We start from the raw sequence: 17,412 nt of genomic DNA on the forward strand, positions 1-17,412 counted from the left end.
GAGTTGGTATTAAATAAAGTTGAAGAGAAGAAACTAGAAAGAAGGGAACGCAAAATACCGGGAAGTTAGAGCTGCAAAGGACGATAACTACTACAGTTATGCTCTAAAGTCAAAGAATGTCATTAAGTATAATAAATATAAAGGCTTCATTAATATATCGATCAAACGAATAGCTATAATTTGCCATTACGTAAAGAAATAAAATGGTACAAAAAATTATCGATGGAACTCTTTATTGACACATCACTAATAAATGCTTATGCCGCGCATCAAAGCATTGTCGATGAAAGCATAACAATTACTAAATTCAAGGAAGAGGTAATTCGGGGCCTATTAGAAGATATTGTCACACCAGTCATTATGGAAAACAGTCGCAAACTCAGCGATGTTGATCGTACAGGCAGAAGACGATGTACAACGTGTTACTTAAAAATGATAGAGAAAGGAAGGCAAGTAGCATAGAGGAAAAATTCTATTGCCTTGGCTGTTTTTTTTATACATTCCGTGACAAAAAATTAAATAAGTACTTTTGATATAATGTTATTGCGTTTTGTTTTATGAAAATAAAGCTTATTTTGCCTAAAATGTATTCTTACTATGAATAGATAACAAAAATATACAGGGTGAGTCATGAGGAACTTTACATACTTCTACTAGAGTCCCTCAGTCCAAGCATTCGACTGGTATTAGCTAAACTAAAAAATTCCAGGACTGGCTTTGGAAAAATTAATTTAGGGATTCGTATTAAATATTACACCCTGTATATATTTTTTATAAAATGCAATAAGTGATTTTCAAACTACATAAATAGCCAATGAAAACGACATATGCGACAATGTTGTCGCACTTTTATTAAATTTTTAGTGAACGATCAAATCTTACCAAAAATAGAACAACCATAATGAAGTATCAAATTATAAGGTAATTAATTTAAACAAATGTTATAAATTTCAAACATTTTAATTGAAATGATAAACTGAGTCACTGCACAACAAAAAACAGTAACTACTAACAATAACGAAGAACAATTTAAAAAAAAACTAAAAATATGTACATAGTTATGATAAACCCATAAATTAGAACTGGAAAAGATACAATAATGGTAACAAAATAAAAATAATTCAAAATAGATTTTCGAAATGGAACCCTGCAGCCTGTACACATTTTTGTTGCCGAATTGTTAATTGACGTATTGAATTACGGATACTCTGGGGATCGTTTCTAATAGTATTACAACAATGCATAATTCTATCAATTAATTGTTGTCGGTTATTAATATTCACTGCGTAAACTAGTTGCTTCAATCGTCCCCAAATATGGTAATCAACGGGATTGAAATCAGAGGATCTTGAAGGCCACGAAATAGGACCTGCACGTCCTATCCACCTGTTGCCATAAACATTATTGAGATGTTGTCCCACTGCCAGTAAAAAGTGTGGGGGTGCCCCATCATGCTGAAAATACATCCCTCGAATAGCAACGTTCGCGTTGGCAAGCAAATTCGGCAAAATATTTTGTAGAAAGTTCAAATAGACCTGCCCTGTTAAAGGACCATCAAAAAAGTGAGGACCTACTAATTGGTTATTTATGACACCAATCCACACGTTAACTGAAAACCTTAACTGAGAACGACGTTCTCGAATAGCATGTAGATTTTCTTCTGCCCACACATGTGAATTTCGTGAATTATTTATCCCGTCTCTGGTAAATTGGGCTTCATCTGTAAATAGTGTCCTGTATAGCGTTGGTCGATTATTGTTAATCCATCTACAAAATTCCAACCTATCGATCTCATCTCTAGCATGTAGTCGCTGAACCATTTGAATGTGATATGGGTATAGATTATTTTTTTGTAAGACTCTACTTACTTTTAATTGAGTAACATTGAGTTCTCGACTTACTTGTCTAGTGCTTATTGTAGGGTTCATAGTAACAGCGTCCATAATGTCATCTTCCTGCGCTTCATCTACATGTCGCTCTGTTGTTCCACTAGGAAAAGTGCCATTTTCTCGCAAATAATTAAAAACTGACCCAAATGTTGGATGACTGGGAGTTCGACGATTAGGAAATCTTCTGCGATATTCTCTACTAGCAGCCCTACCATTCCCATTACAGAATCCATAAACAAATATTATGTCTGCATATTCTGTGGTCGAAAACTGATGTGGCATTTTGAACGAAAGTAACAAAGCTCTACCAAAACTAACACAATGTACTTAAAATAGATATGACAGAAGAAATATGTATTCTTGTACACATAACAATTGATAATGACAATAATGACAATGGGTATAGAATATCAAGAAACGTCAAACGGTCAACGCCAACCTTCATTTTAAACTTTTTTAGATTTATTTTTACTTAGTACAGTTGATGCAATGTATTATTATTTGGCATAAAATTTTAATCATTTACAATCAACAAAAACTAACACATACAAGAGGTTTGACTTTTTAATCAATTTAATTTATTATTTATCGAAAATAATGCCCTAATACGATCTATGAGTAAAAATTTAAAATTGAAAAACAATCGGTTCTATCGTAGAGATAATACAAAGTGACAGTAAAGATGTTAATTTTCTACGTATTAGATTATGTTGTAGGAACTCATTTTAATTAAAATGTTTGAAATTTATAACATTTGTTTAAATTAATACCTTATAATTTGATACTTCATTATGGTTGTTCTATTTTTGGTAAGATTTGATCGTTCACTAAAAATTTAATAAAAGTGCGACAACATTGTCGCATATGTCGTTTTCATTGGCTATTTATGTAGTTTGAAAATCACTTATTGCATTTACCCTGTATAAGTGTAATATTTAATACGAATCCCTAAATTAATTTTTCCAAAGCCAGTCCTGGAATTTTTTAGTTTAGCTAATACCAGTCGAATGCTTGATAGTAGTGTATCATGCAAAAATTAAAAAAATCAAATGAGCCGTATAAACACTACAGTAAAATGAAATAAATGGTCAATTACACAAATCACCCTGTTAATTAATAAAGAAGAGGAGTTGACATTTTTTAGTGGCCACATGATATGCCCCCTGAGGGACTCTACATATGGTAGAAGTATGTAAAGTTCCTCACGACTCACCCTGTATATAGTTACTCTATTGTTACTTATAAATATTATGGGCCATGTGAGTCCTCGTTGACATCTCAGAAGCACAGGCCAAGTATGCTTTCTAGACAATCTGGCCGGGCTCAAAATATCCCCGTGTATTTTAAATGAGTTCGAGAAACCGCTGTTAAGCTACAGAGCATTTTCTACACAACCTAGCGTGTGAGTCCACGTTGGCATCACGCGGCCCTTATATAACTTTTATGTAAGAGTCCGTGTTGGTCTCTCATGGCACTTAACCTTTTAGAGTAGCTTAAAGACCAATAAAATGATTGCTGTTTGGATTGACTCTCAGAGACATAGTTAGAAACGAAGAAATAAGCAGAATGACATTCGTCACAATCACACATTCGATTCGTCACATTCGATCAACATAACCTTCTCGTAGAGGAAAATCAAGAGATCAAACTATGTGATGACTACAAATACCTAGGAGTAACGATCACTCAGGACGGAAAATTAGATGCAGCCATTAAGGAACGAAATACACAGGGAAGGAAAAGCATAACCTTACTGAACAGCGTACTGTGGGATAAAAACATCTCTAAAGAAAATAAAAAAATCGGTTGCCTGTAAAGTCGGTTTTACGGGCGAAGATTTTACGTGACAACGTCTTTTTCTCTGTAGAATATTTATTGATATGAATATTATTAAATTGCACAATAGGAACAAGGAATTGAATGAAAATAAGAATTGCACAAATTTTAACTGTAGAAATATATTTTGTTTACTAAAACATTATACATGTAAACTTAAACTTAACTAATTTCTATTTGAGTGATTTTGTTGAGGATAGGACGATGATAGGAGAAATATGAAATGAAAGGAAGTGTTTCTGCTATAATGTGTAATCCAACGCCAAGAACGCTCGAGGAAGACAGAGACACAAGCACGCACCGATTCAACGCGCCTAATTCTCTAGTGCTGCGCGCGCAGCGGACCGATCATGTTTGAGTGGGAGAGAGACGCAAGGCATTCGCCGGTCCGGCGGGCCTCTCTCTCGTTCGGTGACTTATCGTAACAGACGTGAGCGGGCGTTACACTTTTTCATGAGTGACTCCGAGCCACAACCTAATTTAAGACGTTGTCACGTCAAAAAAATATAAAACACCATAATAAAAAGTATCACAGCATATGGATGCGAAGTGTGGCCCCTAAAAGACAGAACAGAGAAAATGCTTAGAGCAACAGAAATGGACTTCTGGCGCCGCTCGGCGGGAATCTCCAGATGCGACAGAATAACAAACGAGAGAGTGCGAGAAATCATGGGCGTTACACATAATATTGTTGATGACATCAAAACGACACAACTCAGATGGTACGGACACGTAAGGAGAATGCCGGAGAATATAATACCAAGACTAATTCTTGAATGGCAACCAAGAGGTAGGCGAAGACCAGGAAGTCCTAGAAGAAGTTGAAGGAGTTGATAAAGAAATCAGAGAAAGAGAACTGGAGGACGATCTATGAAACGATAAAATGAGATGAAGATTGGAAATCGGAAGATGTCGAAGAACGTTGTAAACCGACATTATATATTATATATATATATATATATATATATATATATATATATATATATATACATTCATCACAAATGTCATAGAGCATATTATAGCACGTATGAAGTGGAACTGGGCTGGTCAAATAGCCAGAGTCAATGTCGGGCGGTGAACCAAAACATTTACAAGCGGACAGAAGAAGCAGAGGTAGATCACCTACACCATAGACAGACGACAAAAAATAGCTGGAAATTGGCTGCAGGGAGCTCAAGAGCGACAACAGTGGGAGAAATAAGGGGAGGCCTATGCTTAACTTTGGACGCAAAAGGCTGTATGATAATGATGGTGATTAAAGAGTGAGGAAGTATGAAAAAGTAGAATTATCCACGAACTTAATATGCAGAATAAGGAGCCTAAAATTTCGACATAGGTCAAGACACAAAGAATGAGGTGGCTAGGGAATTCAGAGTGGAAATAATACCAAATACGTTGTTGCTAAGATATCTATAGGAAGTATAAGGACAGGAAAATCGAGGGCAAGATGAATTAAAAAGGTTAAATGTAAAAAGACCTATTTATTAGACAGAACTTTGTTTAGACTCGTAGTAACCTGGGTAATGACCAAAAAAAAGGAAGCCCAGCTCAGGACATTCGAGATAAAGATACTGAGAAAAGTATATGGTCCGGTGTAAGGGGAAGACGACACATGGAGAATCAGGAGAAAGGACAAGGTTAATGAACTGAATGAAGGGTATGACATTGTAAGATTTGTGAAAAGTTAAAGACTATCATGGCTGGGACATGTTCTGTTTAGCGACAAGAAGACACAAAAACGACAAAAAAAATGTTACAGTGGAAGACGGTATGAAGGCGAAAAAAAAGCAAAGTACGAGATGGTTGGATGACGTAAAAGACGACCTGAAAACCGTGCATATAAGACACTGGAGGAGAAGGGCCCAAGATAGATCTGAATGGAAGGACATAGCCAAACAGGCAAAGACCGATCCAGGAATATGATGCCAAAAGAAGAAGAAGAAGAATGTAAAAAAGAAGTATCGTTAAGAACTATAGCCAAAAACAACATGAGTGTTTTAAAGGTAAGTTTTTGTCCCAGGCCTTCAAGGCTTATTGTGTACTGTAAATTAATAAATAAATTTTATTTGACATTTACGTAGACGTTGAATGATGACTATGTTGAGTAATAGAAATTTTGTGCTTGTGTTAGGCTTATGTAATAAGTCAAACATATTCCTGAAATAGTAAAATTGCACCTTTCCTTTGCAAACTTCACCTCTACATTATAATTTCGTTAAGCTAACGGATTTATGGCTGATTGGAGTATTACGCCTATACCTCCGTAGTATAATTATTTTGGGCCCATTTGTGCGAAATAATCTTGGGAAATGCGAACTTCCCTTTTAAGGGTTTAACATTCAGGATTTGTTTTACTAATAGACTTATTGACGATTATTGTGATTGGGACTGTTTAGTTTTAGCTCTTGGGTCAGATTTACATTTTGATTGTGCCTTAACAGTGCTTTATAGATGTACGATGTACGCTTGATTACAATTCGGAATGAAAGTAGAGCTTGATTGACCGCGCTACTGGTTTCCAATTGTAGGGATATTCCAAAAGTATAGCATCGGCTTGTTACTTGTTTAAGTTTATAACGTAATAAATTTTACATTTAAATTACAAATAAATATAACTTCATGTTGATAACTTTTAAATAAAAAACCAAAAGTATTTTATAAAATAAATTTTGATACATATATAAAAGTTATGCGTTGATGGAATAATTTTTAATTTTTATTAAGCATATTTTCGTAGAATTTTGAACTGTAATAATTAAATACTTGACATTGTTATCCAATTTCTTGTCTTCTTCGTCTAAATTTTATGCAGAGATGACTCTGTCTGTTGTCAATGTAATAATATACAATATAGATAATAAATAAATTAAAATATAGTATGTGAAGCTTTGTGCTAGCCTACAGTGCCAGCTACTGTACCTACAACCTGTTTTTGAAACCAGTTTTGATGCCAGTAGACAACCCGAATGCATTACGGGAAATTCTAACATAGTAAGCTGATGTTACGAGTGCTTTTGATAACAAAAACCAAAACTTATTTCGATTAATCAGTGATCTTTGTAATATCTAGTTTATTTTGGTTTGTTAAAGAAAAGCAAAAAATGCCAAGGCATAATAATATTGCCAAAGAAATCAAAGTTCGAATAGAGAAAGCACGTACAAACTTCAATAAAATGAGAAAGGTACTTTGTGCAAGAGAACTAAAATTGGACTTGAGAGTTAGGCTGGCAAGGTGCTATATTTTCTCGACTCTGCTTTATGGGATAGAAGCATGGACACTTAACGCGTCGACTGCTAAAAAGTTGGAAGCATTTGAAATGTGGGTGTATAGAAGAATCCTGAAGATATCATGGACCGAGCATGTAACAAACAACGAAGTCATGAGAAGAATCAACAAAAGAATGGAAGTATTGAAAACCATCAAGACACGAAAGCTGCAATACCTGGGGCATGTTATGCGTAATGAGAGATACAACCTACTTCAATTGATTATACAAGGGATAATCCAGGGCAAGAGAAGTGTAGGAAGAAGAAGAATCTCATGGTTGCGTAACTTGAGGGAGTGGTACGGATGCACATCAATTGAACTATTTAGAGCAGCTGCATCTAAAATCAGAATAGCCATGATGATTGCCAACCTCCGTCGCGGAGATGGCACGTGAAGAAGATAATAATATGATATGAGAAGGAATATTTAGAAAGATACCCAGGCCACAACCTAATCACCAAACTTTTAAACATTTCTTTCGGAATTTAGGCGAAAGTGGTTTATTTGGTCCTTAACGTGACAACTTAGGCCGACCGAAAATCATTACGCCTGATCAGGAAGATGAAGTAATGGTTTGCGTTGACGATGATTCTCAAGTAAGTCTACGACGTTTATCTTTAGCGTTAGGAATCTGCAAGTTTTGCTATATCGATTGTACCAAGAAAAATTTGTATGAATTATCCAATTCTCACCACAGCTCCGTGTCCCCCCTCGAGTATCGACAACTTATTCGCACGTTACTAATATGATATAATATTATTTGACCCACAAATTAACTATCTATCGTTCTATGCAAAATTAACTATCAGTTCTCAGCAGCCTCCCATGTAATTGGCAATATTAAACAAGATATTGCAATTTAGTGTCTTCAATGCTCTCCTTCGAAAGCACGTACATTTCCAATCATGCCAGCCTCTTTTCTCTCGCCAAACTTAATCTCTCGTTTCGAAATAAACAGCGATACGTAGAATACAAGTAGGAAAAGTTTACTTACAAATTTGTACCAGATCAACTACCGTCGGACACACTTACTTCACCAACTCACAACTTATTCTTTATCACTTACTACCACTAGAGACCACCTCGAAAACCAACCATTCACTTTAAGAAATTGAAACTAACTACCTCTCTCATCTCATCTATCCATCCATCCAACCTCTCATTATACACATCCATCTCACCACTTTCCAAATTCTCGGCCAATCAGAAATTTGCATACCACTCCCCACATAAAATCAGTAATACCTACAAACTTTCCTAATTCATATGATTTCTACAAGGACACTTAATTTCTTTTCTACTGGGTATTTACAGATTCCGAAAAACCAACTATTTTTATTGTCCTGTTCATGGCGCAAACCCGGATTACGGAACACTTTATGGCTTATGGGAAAAAACCATGGTTAACTTCTATTCATTGTATCCGCACTATCCACTTGTTATATTTATACAAAAGATTATTTATGACTAAGATTACCCTTGGTTAATTCCAGGCAGTTCGGAGTATTTGTACTTTCTATAATCTCTGAAATATTGATTTCATCGTACATTTAATATTTTTACTCTTCAATTTTGAATACCACAACAATATATATATATATATATATATATATATATATATATATATATATATATATATATATATCATCATCATCATCAATGGCGCTACTTCGCTTCAACTCTTCGTGAGTCTTTGCCACGTTTACTATTGCCTTCCATGTTTGTCGGTCCTGTACCAGTAATTCTCATTGTCGCACTCCCATTTTCTCTAGATCTTCTTTGACTGCATCTTTCCACCTTTTTATAGGCCGCCCTACAGACCTTCTTCCCTCTGGCCTTTCCCAGAACACATTGTTAATAAGGCGATTGTCGTTACTGCGTATCACATGCCCTGCCCATCTAAGTCTATTGGCCTTTATATATCTGACTAGATTTTCTTTTCCGAATAGAGACTCTAGCTCGTTATTGTATCTGCTCATCCATTCGTTTGTCACGCCGATTGATTTTTCACTAACTGATTTTTCATACCATCTTTCTATCAGTTAGCCCAAGACTCCAGCACAGATCAGAGGTAATGTAAGTCGATAAAACCTCACCAGCTACAGGGGGTCATGTAAGATGCCCCCATCTTCAGTTTTTATTAATCAACAAGTTAACAGTCTATTGCATTTACCTTTATAAATACCATGAGGATTGTTTTTTAATACGGATGTCCTTCCAATGTTTTTATGTGGCCATACAATGTTTTTAACAACTTTTTATTAAACTGATGATGGAATGATTAAATTCCGAAAAGATCTTCTTTAAAATAAAATTTTTTTAAGCTTTTAATAAGCATTTTTTATACCTTAATACACACGAACACCACGTGCTTTGCTGGATTTTACTTATGAGTTCAGGACCGCCTGTTTTAATTAGCTCGGCATCAATATTGTCCAGACCAGGGGATTTATGTCATGCGTAATTTCTTCCATGCTTGGTGGGGGTATTTCTACTTCGACCGTTTGATACTCATGTTCTCCGTTGTTTCCACCATTTTAATTATTTTCATCAGTGAAATTTTGGATATTCATATGATCATATATATATGATCTTTCTGTATCTTTGTATCCTGTATCTCTTTTTTATATCTTCATTCTTTCAGTATCAACATTTTATTAAAGCAATTTGGCTTAGATCTTAATATTTTAAAGTGTAAAATCTATTTTTTATAGTTTCTTTTTGTACAATTACTGAAGGATCACCCTGGATACTAAATTATAAGTTACAAAAACCCAGTTGTATGATATATTTTTAGACGTTTTTTATTTATTAAATAAAAGTAAAAGCTTGTGTAAAAATCCTCATCTATGTTTCATAACGACAAATCGCTTTTCTTATAAGCATATCCTGCAATATACAAAATATCCGTTTCATACAAAAGAATCGACGTATAAAAAAGGAATCCTCAGAAAAGACGGCAATGTTTTACATTCTAAACGGTAGAGATACATATGTAAAAGTGTGTAAAAAATATGTATGGAAATTTATAGTCTCCAAGGCGCCTGCATATTTATGTCCTCATATGTAGTATATCTAAAAAGTTAGCTCCCACGGACCAATCAACTATCCACCGTTGTCATTTTATTTATAGTATGTTTTTCTTTAATCCCATTATTGGTTTATTTGGTATTGGTTTCATCGAATAGTTTCTGATAAATTGTGGAGGTACCCAAATTAAAATATATCTAACAAAATATGAGTTTTTACCAAATATCCCATTTTAAGTTATTGAAAAAATTATAAATCCAATTTCTTGTTTCATATTTGGTTTATAGATTAACTAAACTTCTCATGATAGGGTAACGGGCACAGTGATTGGTCACTTAAAGAATTGCCAATTGAATTAAAATTGTAAATTGGTATCTTTTAAAGTGAAATATTTTGTACGGGATTCAATTAATAAAATTTTATAAAAACTCTGGTTATGTTAATCGGAAATAATAATGTCTATCAACAATTAACACAAATTTAAAAACTTACAGAACTACACAGTTATGGGCCATACAAACATAATGATTGGCATATAGAATTACAGTCAATGGCCATTTATAAAATTCTTAATTGTCTTTCTTTATAGTGTATTTTTATGTATGAGAGAGTAATAAAACAATAAATTATGTATGCAAATCCCTAAACTATTGATACGGGTGACTCAATGAAAAACAGATATTTGTCAACAAGTTTACAGAAGTATATAGGAAAACAATTTTAAATTGAGTATGACCACCAGGTATAAAGGTTGGAGCATAATAGAATACAATAGTTGTGAGGGTTACTAATCCCTAAATAAGGTTGCCAGTGTCGGAGTGATGGAGGTTAACAGGTACTAATGAATTTGCAAGAAATGTAAGATGTTTATTTTATTGGTTATATATAACCAATAAAAGTTTAATTAGTACCTACCTATTTGCAAAATAAAGTTTAATTCTTTAGATAAAATAAAACGATTTATTTTATCTATTTGCAAAATAAAGTTTAATTCTTTGCCTATTTGCAAAATAAAGTTTAATTCTTTAGATAAAATAAAACGTTTTATTTTATTTGAAATAAGTGCATTCCACGAAGTAAGGGTTTCAACAATCAAACATTTAATTCTTTAATTCCAGAAATCTACGACAGCAATTGACTAGATAATTACCTTCTAAACTTATTCCACAGAAAATGTGATAGTGGGTTTTTCCATTTTGTATATAGGAAGGTCCAAGTGGCGTATTCAAAATTCTTAACAGTTCACTAAAAGTAGGTACTTCAGTTGCAAGGTGCACTTTATTGTGTATACTAGTGTTATGGAAAATTTGAAAGTGCCGTGTAAACGTCGAAAAATTGGTCCTCTAACAGTTAATGAAAAAACATTAATATTTAATTGTTTTAAATCATTTACAGACAAACGTTTATGTGAAAGTGTTGATGAGACAGTTGAGTTAAATAGCAGTACACTTGGTGTTGGGAAATCTTGAAATCTTGATGAAACATGGATCAACGAGGGTCATACACCAAATAAATTTTGGCAGGATGAAACTGTTACAAGTCAAAGGCACGCTTTTGTAAATAACTTATCTACTGGTTTAAACCCACCATCAGGAAAGGGACGCAGGCTGATAATAGTACACATTCGCAGTTCAGACGGTTTTGTTGAAGGTGGTTTATTACCTTTTGAATCAACTCGTACCGGTGACTACCATGAAGACATGAACGCTGATGTCTTTCAAGAATGGTTCGAACAAATGATAGATCTTCTTCCTAAGAACTGTGTAATAGTAATGGATAATGCAAGTTATCACTCCAGACTTATAGAAGGACTGCCCACAACCAAGTGGTTAAAAAAAGACTTGCAGAATTGGCTGAGTTCAAAAAATATTACGTACCATCCCGGATCTATAAGAAAGGAACTTTATTCGTTGTGTGCCCTTCATAAAGAAAAATTTAAAAAATATGAAATTGATGAAATTGCCAAAAATCGTGGAATGACAGTACTTAGATCCCCACCATATCATTGTGAATTAAACCCGATTGAACTGGTATGGGCACAGATAAAGAATGAAGTTTTAAGAAAAAATACCACTTTTAAAATTCATGATGTTAAACAGTTGTTTTTGGAGGCCGTAAATAATGTAACACCTGAAAACTGGGAAAAGGCAGTAAATCACACTATTAAAGAAGAGGAAAAAATGTGGAAGCTGGACAATATTACTGATAAAATGATCAAGCCAGTTATTATAAATCTTGGTTCTGAAAGTTCATCTTCTGAATCTGATTTGGATTTGTAACAAGTAGCTGTAAGTTTTATATTAATATTTTTATTCATCTATTTAACATACCTTAGACGGTTTTAAAAACTCTTTTTCTCTTTTGTAATTTTTAAAAATTAAAAAAAATGTGAATTTTTTAAAACCCTTTTTAATGTAGGCCAGTCAGTTCTAATATAGTGTGTGATAAAAGAGGTCACTTTTGTTTACATACACATAACACTTTATAACACTGAAATAATTCATTTATTTTTTACAATTATTCAAAGTAATTTTTCAATTAATCTTGAGCACGCCTATGGAGTGGTCGGAGCTACCAGTTAAAATTATGCTAATTACTCTCTCGTTCATAAAAATAAACTATAATTATTTCCTTAAAGCTTCATGAAGCATTTCTTTATTATATTTTTTTTGTATATTTGCTTTTCTTTTGTACTTTAGGCATTTTTTTCTTCCTGAAATTGAAGGTGCCAATCACTAAATGTAAATAAATACCTCGGCTACCTATTTATTAGCAGCACTGCTAATCACTAGCATTTGCTATAATATGACATTCAATTGTTGGCAGTAAAAAAATAATTATGCTGATTTAGAAAATTAGCATAAAAACGAGAAATCGGTACAATGTAATCTAGAGATTAACCTGGTATATCATACTAATTATCACAACCAATATTACAAATTATAAACTTACCTCCAACTCCGATGATGCCTTACTGAAATTAGGTAAAATGTAAGGATAACTTGTCCTTACTATCACTAATATTGACGATTATAGTATTCTACGCCTTACCATAAATAATACATGTTGCCAGATCATTATAAAAGTAAAAGAAAGTACTTACAGTGAATTGCTCCGTAATTATTTAAAAATAAAGTGTCCACTGCCAATAATTGGGCTAGTGAAAACAATTGAGTGGTTTAGCCTAATATTAGCTATTAGAACAAACCACAACTTAGGCAAATATATTAACAACAACAAGGGCGAAAAGAAAAAGCACTTACACAGTGGTGTATTGAACTTAAATGTGGTGACTGCTCAAGAACTTACATCGGTCAAACTGGGAGAACCTTTAACAAACGTGTAGCAGAACATAAAAGGGATTTAAATAATGGAAAAATATATTCTACGTACGCACTTTACCTTCTAGATCATAATCATTATTTTAATTACAAATTTTAACTTTTTACCTACAAAATAAATGCCTTAAGCTATCTTTATTAGAATCTATGGAAATTAACAAATTAAAAAACACAGACATAATTCTGAATGACCAACTTAAGACAAACAGCTCTCCCCTCCTTAAGTTATTCAGTTACAGACTATAAAGTGTAAACGCATACCAAAAATAGATCAAGAGCGCAAAGTTCCTCGAGAAAGGCACTCTGGCCGAAACAGCTGTAGTAATAATAATTTAAAATAAATTTTGTAGAAGTGTTAAAAACAAAAGTTTTTAGTGTTTCATTGTTAGATAAAATAATAATAATAAATAATAATAAAATATAATAATAATAATAATAAAATCCATCACTTAAAATAATAATATTTTGAATAGGCAAGGGTCGGCAACCATTTCTTATATGAGGGTCACAAATCCTATAAGAATATCGCAAAGAATTTTTAAAAATTAGATGCTCCAGGATACTGTTTGATATTTTTTTGTTAACTCTTCTCTAACAAATTATGTAAATATAAATTTCTTTTAATATTTTTGTTTTCGTAGCTTTTTTATTTAAACGTCTTTAATTATTTCTAAAAATAATTTTCCAGGTAACTATAAAATCAAAGGTGGTATACCGAGTTGACCTAAGGTTAGTTAAGTATAATTATAGGGTTTCTCACAAGTTAATCCCACAATCTTCTTATATGCTTAGTTGCTATAAAGACGTTTTTATAAAAAATCTTTACCGTTATAAGAAATAAAACACAGAGTTGGACGTTAAGATACAAAATACAAGCAATTGTTTATTAATGATTATGATTAAGGCTAATTAACATCACTTAATTTGGATGTCCTCTGATTTATGGATGGTGAAAAATATAAAATGTAGGTAGTAGTTTGAGATATAATGAAGTACACTTTAGTTTTCAGAACTATGACGAGCCAAATATCAAACGTTCAATCTGCAAAAATAACAAATAGGTATCCAAGAGACAAGGCGATCTAGTATTACGTGAAAACTACAAAAAGCATGAAAAAAAAACAAGGTCGTGTTTGTCAACAAAATGTTACAATTATTATCGGATATGATGGAGAAAATTCTCAAAGAAAGATCGTTCGCGGAAACAGAAAAAGAACTTCTCAGCAGATATTAAACACCAAACAGATAATAGAAAAGCGAGAAAACACAATATTATACCAATTCTGCTCTGTTTCGTAGATTACACAAAGGCTAACAATTCAGTAAAATAAGGTCCCCGCTGGAGTATAATAGGAATATGGGAGTACCTTACCACCTTGTTGAGGTGAGAAGTCTGTATTTTAAAACTCATCTAAAGTTAAAATACACGGAATATATTCAAATGCGTTCAAAACAAAGAAAGTAACTAGACATGGCTGCATACTATCACCAATATTACCTAAAGTATATTCTAAATATTTAATAAGGAAAGTACTAGACGAATGGGATGAAGGAATCACTATAGAAAGTAAAAAAATGATGTTACACGTAGATGTCACAATTATAACATCAGCGAATGAAGTCAAAATAATTACCATAAATAAATGACTAAGCCAAAAAAGTAAAGAATTTAGACTTCAGTACTTGGACTCCCCAATAACCAACAGTGGCGATAGCTGCTAAGAAACAAAGCATAGAAACTTCAACAACTATGAAAAAAATGAATAATAACAAGGAATACTAAGCTTATGTTAGGCTACAGGCTATTAAAAAGTACATTACTTTGACCACATAATTAGAAGAACAAAGACTATGGAATTGGCTGTAAAAGAAAAGGATCCAGAGAACGATCTTCAATACGATAACGGGGGTCAGATGAAGACTTTGGTGGCAAAATCTCTATGCTAGCCATTCATCTGGCATTCAATCGTAGTTAATTGAGATAGCAAAGTAACAGTATTTAGAGTGTCACCATGCCCTGAGCTTAGACGTATATATTAACATAGAATAAGCCTGGCAAAATAACGGCGAAAAAACTGAAAAAATATGACATGAGAAAACTAAAATATAGTGAAATAAAAGAAATAGTCAGCAAAACAATGAAAAGATAATTTAAAGAAATCGATAATACAACGGAAAGCATGCAAGAGAAGATAAAAGCCCTTAATAAAACGATAGACGACATTAAAGACAATTTTATGAAGAACGAAGAAGATAAGAATAAGACATGGATGACAGAGATTCTGCATCTGATGGAATAAAAAAGGAAAAACAAGAGCAATCATTTTATGTATAAAACATTACAATGAGATATACAGAGAAAGGTCAAAGCAGCCAAACAGAAAGAACTCGAGAACAAATGCCAAAAAATCGAAATTCTACAAATTAAATACGACGACTTCAACGTGCATAAAAAGGTAAGAGAAGTTACAGACAAATGTAAAAACAGAAGAGTAAGTAAACTTATTAATGGCAACGGAGAGGTAATAGTGGACAAAGAGAATATTGATAATACCTAGAAAAATTACATACGAAACTTACTTTTTGACCAGAGGGAGAACCAGTCTCAATACCTACAGAAACAGGAGCATCTATACTAGTGGCAGAAATAAGAGCAGCCATAATATCTAAAAGAAGGGAGAGCTCAAGGACAAGACGGAGTACAGTCCGAATTGCTTAAACTGATTGATAATGAATCTTTAAAAATACTATGTACAATCCTTAATAATATTATTAAAAAGGCAATATTCCAAAAGATTGGCTAGTTTTAGAATTTATTACATTACCAAAGAAACAAGAAGTAAAAAAGTGCGAAGAATATATGCTAATAAGTCTAATGAACCAACATCGCAGAATATACAAGCTATGCGAAGAGAGAATACAAGACACACAGTTTGGATTCATGAAAGGCGTAGGTACGAGAGATACACTGTTTAGTCTACAGGTAGTATTTCAAAGATGCATAGGTATGACTTACGATATCCACACCTGCTTTGTAGACTACCAAAAAGCATTTGACATAGTTCAATACCGAAAAATGATGGATGTTCTAATAAAAGTCCAAGTAGATGATAAAGATAGATAGATAGATAGATAGAACGTTTATTGACCACTTTACATAAAGTTTGAAGTCCGTATAAAAAATACAATAAAAGATATAATAATGTAAACTTAAAATTAACTTAACCATATTGGCTAAAGTAATATACATATGTAAGTATTAGCATAAGAATTAAAATTAAAAATTTAAGATAAAAAAATCTCTAACCAAAAAAAAAAAAAACAAACCTAAACTGTCACATAAAAAATCTTTGAAATATGGAAGTAACAAAAATGTGCAAATAATTAAGAATATTCCCGAATCGATGACTAAATAAACTAATACATAAAACTTAGTACATTTTAATAGCAATAATACAATGTGATATGTAGATAGTAAATCGACAGTATTCTGACCAAACTGGGTACACGTTATAAAGGTGTATTGAGGTATTCTGTCTTTGAGTAAAAACAATATGTTAAAAAATGCTTTCTGATCCTATTTTTAAACAGTGGTGGAGACAGAATTTTTATTTCGTTAGGCAGATAGTTATACAAGTGAATATCAATTGAATTCTTTGAGCTCTTTGATAGTCTGAATCGTTGTGACCTAATTAAATCCCTCGATCTTGTTAGATGATCATGTAATTGGGAGTTTATAGTAAACTTATTTCTATTATCGTGAATTTCCAACAGTGTTGCATACATATAAAGCGAAGGTAGAGGCATAATACCCATGTTCAAAAATAATGGTTTACAATGATCCCTTAAATCCGCTCCAGCAAGTATCCTCACCACCTTCTTTTGTAATTTAAATATTCTGTCGGCATGACCAGAGTTGCCCCAAACAGCTATTCCATATTGTATATGACTATAAAACAATGAAAAGTAACACATTTTAAGGGTACTTTTAGGTACCAAATAAACCAGGTTACGCATTACAAATATTGTACTGGCGAGTTTAGAACTT

The sequence above is a fragment of the Diabrotica undecimpunctata genome, chromosome 8 (genome assembly GCF_040954645.1).
Source record: "Diabrotica undecimpunctata isolate CICGRU chromosome 8, icDiaUnde3, whole genome shotgun sequence".
NCBI classification, from domain to species: Eukaryota; Metazoa; Arthropoda; class Insecta; order Coleoptera; family Chrysomelidae; genus Diabrotica; species Diabrotica undecimpunctata.